Here is a 12,814-nt window from a genome sequence, read left to right on the forward strand (position 1 = left end):
ATTATTGCTCTCAGGCCTTAGAAAACCAGTAGTTACCATCAAGGCTCTGCAATGCTTCCATTTTCTAAGTGCATTTGCTCCTAAAAATTGATGTGCTAACTGGAAAAATAAGAGCACATCTACTAATTGGGATGCATTAGTGTGCTTAACGTTTCCAGCGTACTTTCGCATAGAGCCCTTTTTTACCATAGATAAGATAAAATGTACTTTATTACACCCTGTGGGGTAATCCATGATCCATCCTAGTTACTTAGAAGCAGTGGGCAGCCACAGTGCAGTGTCTGGGGACCAACTCCTGTTCTGAGGCCAGTTCCTTGGTCAAGGGACATGTTAGGAGCACACTTAACCTAACATGCATGAGAGAGAGAGAAATTCATGTTCTAATGTATCAATATTCCTATTCCTGTTCCTGTGTGTATCATTTGACAATATTTACAGTAAACATTTACATTTTTGAATGCTTCATTGGCATGAGAGAGAAAACATATACAGTATTTGACCTGCCCCAGTCCCCTATACACACACTATCACAAAGTTGGCCTATATTATTAACAAAAATGGCCAACAATTTCTCCAGATATATAAAAGGAAGGACCGGCAGGGACTCTTTGGGTAGATTTACCTATTCTTCTGGACTAGGCAACAGCGCTGTAGATTATGCTATTACATTGACCCAGTGTAAATAAATGCATTTGTAGTTTCACCACAACTTCCCTTTTCAGACCACTGCCAAACAACGTATTTGTCCAGAAAATATATCCCTGTGTCAAAACCAGAAACCAGTAACATGTATGACCTAAGCTATAAATACAGATGGTAAGAATGCTGCAGTGCTGTTTATTTAAGCGCACCGAACAGTAAAGAATTATAATAAAACGTAATTCTTATATATTACAAACTTTCCCATGTACTAAAGCTGGAATTAACTTGGCAACACAACTTCAAATAACATATTTGAAGAATTGGCAACAAAATGAAATATAAAAATGATGAACCTTCAAAGGAAAAGAAAAGACAACAAAGCCCTCAAAGGAAAATCGTACGATAATTAATGTGAATATGTCAGAAAACAACTAAGAATACTGTCAAACAAAAACACAAAGATTCCTGTGAAAGTAGCATACAAGTGCAATACCATCAGGCCCTGAAAAACGACAAACTCCTGATCAAAAACAAAAATGAACATTACATATCCGCGAAACCTAATAAAATAGAAAAAGCCATTGACCAAAACCAAATAAATTAAATTTGTCTTACAGTATTAAAGACATATTAACAATACAAAATGGAACAATCTGGAAAAAACACTTTGAAACTTTATATGAGAATAATGATGATAGTTTATCACCCCCATCCAGAATAATCCAGAAGCATTAATCAAAAACTACCCAAACCCATTAAACAGAAAGATAACACTTGTAGAAATATAGACTCAACTGAAGGCTTTCAAGACTGGTAAGGCTAGTGGGGCTGATGGGATTTGCTCTGAGATGCAGAAGTACAGCAGTGTACTACAGGCAGCTAGGCTGTTCAACCTTGTCTTGAAGTCTGAATTTTAAAAAAAATTCTACCCTAATAACTACCAAGGCATTAGTGTGAACAGTAGCCTGGGGATGGTTTTTTCTTCATGATATTGACATCTAGTTCTTGCTCTTTACCGATGATCTGATTCTGCTGTCCCCCACTGAACATGGTCTACAGCAGAGCCTGTCTGTCCTCGAGCAGTACTGTCAGGATGGGCACTGACCGTCAATTTGGAAAACACCAGTGTTACGCTATTCCAAAGGCAGATCTCAGGGAAATTGACCATAATATACCTTTACACTAGGAAATACACAGCTAGAACAGAATGTACCTACCCCGGGGTGGAAATCAGTGAGAGAGTCGTACTTGTTGCATGTTGTATATTTGTTTTTCATGTTCCTGTGTGTTGTATGTGCTGCTTTGGAAATATGACATGACAACCAAGTCAAGTAATCACTGATCTATATAAAAACAGTAGTAAGTGTAAAAAATAGTGCAATACTAAATAACACAATGTGCATAATGCTACATACCTTCATCAGTATGCTGTGATATATTTTTTATTTAACCAACAGTACCCTGTGCATACTGAGTGGTGTGCTTCAAATACCTGGTGTTTGTGGCTTAAATCTTCCTGGCGGTTGAAAAATAGTGTGGTTAAAATATGATTTTGTAATACCTTTTATCTTTTTAAATTAGGTTCTGTTGCTCCCACACAGTTCAAAACAGGCTGTGTATCTGTAGAGTTTGGAAGCGATTTCTAACTCCTTTTTTAGTTGTACTCTGAGATGTTGCAAGTTCAGGTGTCTGTTCAGCTGGAGGCGTATACTTTAATAGCTTGTCTCCAGCAGCCAGAATGAAGTGTACAGTATTGTCTGCATGAAAGCCCCGAGCTCAGTCGATAATTTTAAAAGCAGTCTTCTTCACTGACTGTACCATCCTGTCCCTAGTTGTTAAAAATTTGAGTGCGGGGGGAATTCACAGCCTTGTTGAATTCGAGAAGCGAGACTTTCAGGGTGTGCTCAGTAGAAACAGAACAGAACCTGCCAATGACAGTGCAGCTGACATGCGTAGGACAGTGCGGCTTCTTCCTACAGAATCTCTCTTTCTCTTAGCACTCTGCTTTATTTCCTGCCAAATATTATTTTTATAAACCGTTGAATCCTCAGACCTGAGTGCCAGGACCTTAACTGGAGACTGTGAAAGACAAATCAACAGTATAAAACAACCCCAGTGTTGCATTTCACTGAGAAATGAATACCTCTTATTTGTGATTAAGTCAAGCCCGCATTTGTTCATGTAGTCTGCCTTAAAGATGACCGTAGGTAATGTGTTTTGTGATACTACCACCCACCTTTGATGAAATCAAGCTGTCTAGCACCAACGCTCTATAATATACACAGTACACAGAAGGCACTGTTGGTTGGTTATATGCAGAAAATAGAAAGTGCAAAAAGAGGAATATATCTTGTGCACATTGTGTTATCTATTGCATATTTTGTCACACATTTACCATTTTGTTTAAATCAACAATTACCTGAAATATGTCCTGTGTGTTTGTCTTGAAATCAAATGTATTTATGTAGCACATTCCACAAAACATGTGTCACAACAATTTGCTTTCTTTACAGCATAGCCTGACCAAAAACCTTCTTAAAAGGAAACCTTGGGTGACAGTGGCAATGAACCATTTGTTGTATCTGTTGCTAAATGCCTAACTACAGTGTAGAAAGTTATCTCTCATTGAACTTTTTTGCAATTTGTATTTAAAATTTGAATGCATTGAAATACTTCCCCCTTTTCCCCTTCACCAATGCAATCAAAACATATGTTTTATTCAACAACCTTTTTTTAGAATTTCTCATTTACAAAAGTAGAGTAAAAGTAGAGTCAATACTTTGTAAGTCTGCTCTCTGTTAGTTAGATGGAGAATGTTGTTGGACAGAAATTTTCAGGTCATACCTTCGATTTTCAAAGGGATTTAAGTCTGGGATCTGTCTGAACCGTTCCAGAATACTGACCTTCAATACTGTAAGTCATTCCTTTGTAGGTATTGACATGTGCTTTGTTTTGTAGGTACATAAATCTTTTGCAGAAACACAGAACTCTTGCAGATTGATCTGTATTTGATCCATCCAACTCCAGTTGGAATATTAACTTTATTTATAAACAGCACTGGGAGAACTCTATGAGAGGTTTGGTGTACATTCTCAAGGGAGCATGAGTTCACACAGAGGTTTTATAGTTGTGTCCTGTCACATGAACATTAATTATGCATACACATGTTTTGGCAAGATATGTATTGAATATATAAAAATTTTTTCATAAACGTAATATTGTCATTACATTCTCATCTTATGGCTAAGAGCATGTATCTTTCCATTGGCTGGTTTAATGCTTGTTTATTTCGTTTATTACAAATAGCAGGCGCCTGTAGTTATGCTGAACAGACAGAATAATAATGCAAAACACACTGGCTATATGCGGACAAAAACATGTATTCAAGGCATGTAGCCAGCTTCAGCGAATTCCATCAAAATCCATCAGCCTATGTAGGTCCCATTATGATCATAATGAAAGTTTCAAGCAAATTCTGAGTTATAATAACAAACACTCAATATTAATGAACATACTGTGTTTGGCACAGAGATCCCTCACCCCATGCCACATTTCCCCCACAACACATTTTTTTTTTACACTGTGTGCAAAATAATGGAAACAATCAACTCTCATTATAAAGAAGGGTGTGGATACATTTGGATTCAAGTTAATGCTACTTATGCACGATATGTCTGTTCAAAACTAGTATTAGCCACAATAATGTAACGCACGACACTTCTTTCAGGTTTCATACACTCACCTTCCTTTTCTCTCAAAACAGCTTCAATTCTTCATGGCATGGATTCCACAAGATGTTGAAAACATTCCTTTCAGATTCTATTCCACGCTGACATGATTGAAATTTCTGCAGAATTGTCAGCTAATTGTCATACTGTGAATCTCCCATTCTTCCATATCCCAAAGGTGTTCTATTGGATTCAGATCCTGTGACTGTGAAGGCCACTGAAGAACATTGAACTCATTGTCATGTTCATGAATCCAGTTTGAGATGACTTTTCTTTTGTGACATGGTGCATTATCATGCTGGAAGTAGCCATTAGAAGATGGGTACATTGTGGCCATGAAGGGATGTATATGGTCAGCAACAATACTCAAATAGACTGTGGAATTCAAGCAATGATCGATTAGTATTAACGGGCCCAAAGTGTGCCAAGAAAACATTACCCACCCCATTACACCACCGCCACCAGCCTGGACTGTTGACACAAGGCAGGTTGGGTCCATGGATTCATGCCGTGGACGCCAAATTCTGACCCTGCCACCTGTATGCCTCAGCAGAAATAGCTTTTAACTGTCCAGTTTTGGTGAACCTATGCCCACTGTAGCCTCAGCTTTCTGTTCTTGGCTGACAGAAATGGAACCCGATGTGGTCTTCTGCTGTTGTAGACCATCCGCTTCAAGGTTCGACGTGTTGTGCATTTCGGCTTTTCTGTCATCAACAAGGCGTTTCTGTCTGCAGCTCACTGGATGTTTTTTGTTTTTCGCACCATTTTGAGTAAAATCTAGAGACTGTTGTGCATGAAAATCCTAGAAGATCAGCAGTTACAGAAATACTCAAACTAGCTCCTCTGGCACTGACAATCATGCCACGGCCATAGTCACTGAGATCACATTTTTTACCCATTGACGTGAATATTAACTGGAGCTCCTGATCTGCATGATTTTATGCATTGCACTGTTGCCACACGATCAGCTCATTACATAATTGAATGAATAAGTAGGTGTACAGGTGTTCCTAATAAAGTGCTCAGTGAGTGTATATGACTTTGTAGATTTTATGCTTTTGACACCCAGGAATATGGGAGGGAGGGAGGCTCGCCCTTGAGCAGAAATCCAAAACTAGAGCTTATATGGGTTACAGTACATCCTGTTCCTAAACTTTGAATGCCCTACGTCCTACAATAAATAGAATTGACAGAAAAGACAAGAAAATACAAATGCAACAGCCTGAAATTTTTGTGTCACCAGACAACAATGTCTTTTTCCTGAAAGTATCAAAGTATCGTCACACAGCTTCTGGCAGACTCTGAAGATTATTTTACATTATGACCCTCCAGAGTCGGGATGTTTTCTGTTCCTGTAGTGAACTAGATGAATTAACTGAGACTGTTATGACCTTCTGTGAAGAGACTGCTATTCCTCATAAACTGTGTAGAGTATTTCCTGACATCAAGCCATGGATTACTAAATCTTTTAGATTTCTTTAGACCTTTTCACATTAGTACTTTATCAATCTATTATCCACCATTGTTAGTTAGTGTTTTAAAACTATTACTTTTTTGCAAGGTCTGAAAAATGAATGGGAGCCAGACAACCGGAACGAATGGTATTGCCATTAACGGCCAGCAGGGTAAGCTGATATTGCTATAGTATTCATGCCATGCAAATACAATGGGGTAGGCTCAACAAAATGACTTGGATTTTAGTGAAATATCCCTTCTCAAAGATGATGAGACATGCCATGGTCCAATTGTTTTCAGTTTGAAATTACAGTACCATCTTTTTTCTTTGCTGTAAATCTTTGCGTAACAACATTAAGTTTCATTAACTTCAGACATGCACTTGATATGATGAATGTACACTCACCAGTGTACTCAACAGCCACAAAGTCCTAGCTCTATCACACACTTTAATCTCCATTGTAATTGGCACATGCAGCTCTGTCTCTCCCCGTATGAAGTAATGTGACCTCTTGTTAGGTTGAACTGTTTAGCAGCTGGATACACAGCAACAAGAGGCGGTGATATGGTGCAAACCAAAGGTGTATTTATTCACCCACATAAAACAAGAAACCATATTGGACAAACCAGGACATGACTGCGAGCATCTCAGGGTCACAACACACAACTGCGAGCATACAAACACTGGCAGCCTTTATACCCTGCCACAGGTAATTAAGCTGGATGCTACCATCTAACAGGGGTGTATATAACATTAAACAATACACAGAATTTTGCCCCTTTTACATATGCATAGTCTACCCATATCCAATACATGGTTATATAAATATTGCATCAATCAATAAATAATAAAAGATAACAATATACATTTAAATGCAAAACCCCACACAACACCCCCTTCTGCTATCCCATCATATGGTCCCTCCCAGAACTATGTATGTAGGTGCTCGGACCCCGGGGACTCTTTTGCCTGAACACCTAGAGCACAGACAAAGACAACAAAGGTAAGTGATTGATCAAACAATTAAAAAATGACATTGCACCAATGTAGTATTGCACTGAACTATTGCACCTGCCCAATCATGGCATTTAACCAAACATTAAAACCTATTTCATGCCAGGTTAAGTAGTTTACTGAATCTTTTGTTTCCCTCTACAGGTGGAGCCCAACCCCCTCCCATGCTGAGGACAAACCCACACCAACCAAACACACGTCCATTAAAACACTTTAAATCATGACTGGTGTGCAATTATTAATGTTGTGCAAACTATTCAATATATATTTAAAATATGCAATTTTACCCTATCAATGTGACCAGAATTGGTAATGAAATGTGTCTTCATTACACCTCTGTGAGGTCTGCATCACATCTATAGCATATGGTTATGTTGTGTAGAACATGGCATGCTGCAAAGACTGCACCCACTGGTCCAGACATAAAAAAAAAAAAAAAAAAAAATCCCAAGGTTAATTAATGATTGGCCTAGCCCTGCCATTTTAAATGCACTATGTAAAGCAAGTTGGCAGTGTGTTCTAGGCTCAATATATGTCACGTAGCCATGATTTTAATGGATAATTATTGTCCACTAACAGCCTCTCAAATGCTGAATTGGTTCAAATAAAGCACCCCTCCCCCCCCCCCCCCCCCCCAAATGCTGAGTTGGTTTGAATAAAACAGTTGTATGTAGACCATGGATAATTTGCAAACACCTGTCTCACTGTGCAGTTAGCATCCACTCCATTAATACCATAAGTAGTTTGTGATGCAATCACATGCTGTGTGATATGCATGGGAGGGGGATGTGACAGTTAGGATTTCACTGTAATTTTCCCACATGGGAAGAGAAAGAGAGAGACTCACAGAGCACCCACACTGACATAAAAACAAATTAATGAACGGCTTGACAACAACAAAGGCAAAACAAACCAAACATTGCAGAAGTTTTTCAGCTCTCCTCTATCTAGCTGGCCACCTTTTCGATTTTTGCAGCCTCATTAGTTTCTCTTTATCTTTACTGCCCTGACAGACTAACAGACTTGCTTGCTCTCATCGTGTTTTCCCCGTCTGTGCCAATCGGTTCCCTAAATCAATGGAAGGGGGTTACAGGAGGTAACCATGGCCACCATATAATGTTCTCCTGCAGTAAAATCCAGCCATGTCATAAGCTGGTCTAGCTGGGTATGAGCTGGTCAACCAGCTTGTGCTGGTAGCTTGTCTCAGCTGGTAGCTTGAGCTTGTCTGAATGGGTCAACAAGCAACCAGCTGTTTCAAAACCTGGCTTGAGCTGTTTTTTTGGCAGGGTTACCTTACCTCAATGGTGCATTCAATCTTGGCGGTAGTTCAGGTTGAACCTGGATGGGCAGGACGGGGCCTGGGGTGAGGGTCAGGATTGGGGTAGGGTCAGCCTGGGTTCTCGAGGGTGCCCCCCTGGTTTTGGGAGTCTTCTCCCTTCTCTTCATTGACCACTAAGTCTTTTTCAGCCATGGAGCCAAACAGAAGTTGCTTTTGGGAGTCCCAGAATGAATTGCTCCAATGGCACCAAATTCATGGTGTCATTCAGGTTGCAGAGTTCAAGCTGCAGCCAATGACGACAGGAGTCCAGGAGCTGCTGGCCACAGGGGAAGGAACAGCTGACATTGGTGAATCGGTAAGTCGTCGCCAATGTCTGGGTCCAGCCCGACTCTTCCGGGGATGGTGGCCCGGGTAATCAGCCATGGTATTAACTGGAATATTGTGGGCTGCTATCTGGCTCTCCCCCAATAGGAGGAGATTGAGCATGTACAAGCTGACATTAGCCAGCTGCTGATCATGGCTGTTCAAACAGAGCCACAAACACCTCAAGGACATCATCCGTTCCCATCATATTGATGTTGGACCGGACTGATGGGGGAGTGGGAGAAGGTTCCTTCAGCTTTAACAGCTGTGAGACAACGGTCTCTGTCTGCTGTGTGTGCTTCTGTGTTGTACAGCACCTGTTGTTGGTGTTTCTGTGAGCCTGATGTTCAACCGCCTACATTTTAGCAAGCTGGCTAACCTGCAGTCCTAGAGACAGTGAACTGATAACTTTTTTCTCAGGTTTAGACACCAAATTGTCATACGTCATGACAATACAGTCCCTGGGAAGTATTTCAATCTTTCAATCTCTCTTTCAACCTTTTATTTAATCCTCCTACAGGAGCGGAACACTCAGAGAGAAAAAGCAGGCACATGCCTCAGGTAACGAAAATAAACAAAAATGCCCTCATAGGTCTTGGTTAAGAAATGGAAGATAAGAAATTAAAACAACAAAGACAAAAAAGTTTTTAAGCTCTCCTGTATGCAGCTTCCAGCCATGTAAATATCTGCACTATTAACAACACTACTGGTTTTATTGTTTTTATTATTTGTTCATTCATGTTCATGTTCATTCGTAGATTCTTGTGTATCCATTCTTCTCAAAAAGTTGTGTGCTGATCGCTTGATGTGTTTTGCTTAAAAAGTTTTATCAAATAGACTGCAATATGCAGTATATATATATACAGTAAGCATGATCATGAAATGGCCTTATGCTATGCCTTATGCTATATTAGGTATTTATTTTGAGATTAAAAGATTAAAGATTAAACAATGAATATGTCATAAAAGCACAGATGAACAAACTATTTATAATGAAACATTTGGAGGCATTCAGAATTCTGAAGTAGCATAGCATGATTGCCTTTCTTTTCAGCCAGCTTGGAAAATAATTAATTGATGTGAATATAGCCTTTGAAACTAAATGATTCTGCTTTTATCTGCTTCTATCTATCTGGCCTTCATGTAGTGGCCTGATCAACCTACTCTGCCTTCAGTTTAAGCTTGCGATCGTCACTAGGCAACAGGCAGGCAGGTGTACACCTATTCCTGAGAGACACCAGACTTTTTTTTTTTTTTGCTCAGTGCATTTCAAAACATATCAGGGGACAGTGATTTGCTTATCTCCACTTTACAAAAGCTTGTGCCACGTATTTACCCACATTTTGGTGTTAGTGGATGTCAAGCTAATATTGAATCATACTCTTTCAAACCTCAACTTGGGCATTTGTTTGGAACAAGCAAAGGTTGCATTCAAATGGTTTTCTTGTGCTGTTTGGCATATTACTTCTTCCACAAATCAATGCAAAATATGAGGCAACTGCTCCATAAAAAAACGACTAGTTGCACTCATTATGTGTTTATCATACTTGACAATTAAATTTAGTTTAATCAAAAGGCACCAGCCTCTGCATATCGGTGGGGAGGCCAATGTGATAACATCATAAAACATTCATATTATTAGCATCGATGTAAAACGTACGCAACAATGGGCAAACTGTATATAAATCATCCATCCATCATTTTTCCATCTTTTCACACACTGATCTGTTTTTTTTTGGGTTTTTTTTTTTTGACTGGTAAACCATCAGAAAGCCCATAAGTTGTTTACTCATAGGAAATGTAGTTGGTGCCATTAAATTGTTCACATCAGCATAATACATAGGTCCTCTATATGCGAGTAGGGGAGGTTTTAAATAAGAGCAAAGGAATGGACAAAGGCATGGAGGGTTTTGTACAGGAGAAGGTTATTGATCAGAAAGAACTCAGGTTTTCCTTCTTTCTCCTCTCAGTAATTATCATTCTGTGGAAGGAGATTAAAAAGGTTCTGCTGCTGAACACCCTTAGCTCTCTTGTGAATCTTCTGCTCATTATCTGCCTGGTGCCGAATTTGTACCATATTGCGCAGTTAGTAAATCTTATTCGCTTTGTGTTCCCAGACAATTGACCATGAATAATTAGGTAATAAAATATGCCCTTTATTCAGTGCCAATGCTCTCTAGTGAGAGCTCTACTGTCTCATATAATTAGTTTAGTGCTTATCCATGCTTTCCTGTGAGTTGTAAATGCAGGGCACCTGAAGCCCGACTGTACCCCTCCAAAGTGCTTGTTGCACCTGTGGTGGACACGTAAGGAAAACAATCTCATAAAAATGGAACACATCCATCACATTAATTTTTACTGTTGATAGATTTCACATCTGACTTTACATTTAGGGCAAGTACCTATTACCCACTTCTATAATGCACCCTTTTCTAAAAAGGTATTCTCAAAATGTTTTTGTGGCCAATTTGGACCAAATTGGTGGCCAATTTTGGTTTGTCAGTCCCAAGCACATTGTTCCAAAAGGCTTCAGGCTTCTGAATTTTTATTTTGCATACTTCAGATGCTTAATTTTGTATTGAGGTTGTTATTTCTGGCAAAACTTTATTAGCTATACCACCTTGTACACCACCTTGTTAATGCAAATATTCAATCAGACATTCAATCATGTGGCAGCAACTAAAGGCATACAATCATGCAGACATGGTCAAGAGGTTCAGCTGTTTCATGCATAAAGTCTAAAGTACTTTTTGCCAGCGTATAACATTCTCAGGGCCAGATTTCCTAAGGAAACAGTTGCAATGAAAAAACATTTGTTTTATTATTGCTTGTTTGCTGTGACAGATCAATTTACTAAGACTATTACTAATTATAAATTTGGGATGTTAAAAAAGTACTTAGCACAAAGAAAAATAATATAACATGGCTGAAATTTGAGTGCTTGTAAATAAATGTCACTCTACTCTTGTGCCTATCATGCATTTTACCAGGCCCAGAGCAATGGCAGTGGTGGAACACAAGCCAGCCGGGCTCACAACCTAAAGTTCTAACTCACCCTGAAATGTTACTGATTTTTACATTTTTACACTATACTGTAAATTCATGTTTTTCGGGAGGATGGATAACAGGCAGAATGATGGGGGTAAAAAGTATTAATTGTTCGAGTTTTTAAGTGAATGGATTTGAAATGTGATGCTCTATACAATTGACTTATTTTTTTCGGAAATTTATTTTGGATAGGACAATCAGATGTAACTGGCTCTCATTGGCCATATCATATAAAATATTCCATATGAAATGGTAAAGGAACAGTAGAAATAATTTGGAAAGGTCTGTTGCTTGAATAATAATCTATAAATGAAGTGAAGTATCTTTGTGTCTGTGCCCCAAATATCTAATGTGGTGTCTGTATATGAATAGCTAAGAAAATTAGTATTTTAAATAGCTACAGAGTTATGGGTATCTTATTAAAACTGGTGGTGAGGGCAGAATAAGAAACAGAATTTTAAAAAAGTGTCCCAAATTCCCTGTATTCATGCTTGTGATGTTAGAGACACTTTTTCACAGGCAAGTGCAGATGCGGTGGCTCTGGGTGCACCTGCCCCTTTTACCCAGAGTTCCCACTGTGCCCCTTTGTGTCATTCATTTCCATTCATTCATTTTGGTAACATACTGTATGTTCTCGACAATAACTGGGTGTCATCAAACAGTTTATCTAGGTTGATGTGTCCTCTTCTCACAAGCACAAGTCAAAAGGTCTCTGCCTGGCAAGTCTGACGTAACACAGAGCAAGAGCCTTTGCCCATATATGGCTTTCTAGATCAAAGTAGAATTTCTCTGAAGAAAATGAATGGCGATTCATACAACTGTCCCTGTCATAGTGATTTAAAACTTGAATGTTTTTATCTGCACACTGTTCTCTCTAAAATGACATGGGATCAGTTGAATTCCGACGGCGCTTTCCAACCGAAATAATTCTTTTGATTTTGCTACAGCAAGCTATCACTATTCCCTATGTTTTTATACGTCACAGCCAGCAGCTCTGTGACAAGGCTTTTCAAGCTCGTCAAACCTAACATTACTAGTGAGAACAAGAACAATGGCAACAATAGCAATTAAAAAAAAAAAAGATATATACAACTGCACAAAATAGAAACGTATAATTTAATACACTATAACAGGTAACAGCAAATGGTTTAAGCGTGTGCATGGCAGTCCTGTGTGTGTTATAATTGTGGGAAGGGTCCACACGGGTCACTTATCATTTTTACTATTATTATTATACCAATTTTATTTAGATAATAAAAAGTGGGTGAATTATTTTTTTTTTCA

Source organism: Conger conger, chromosome 10, assembly GCF_963514075.1.
Source record: "Conger conger chromosome 10, fConCon1.1, whole genome shotgun sequence".
Lineage (NCBI taxonomy): Eukaryota > Metazoa > Chordata > Actinopteri > Anguilliformes > Congridae > Conger > Conger conger.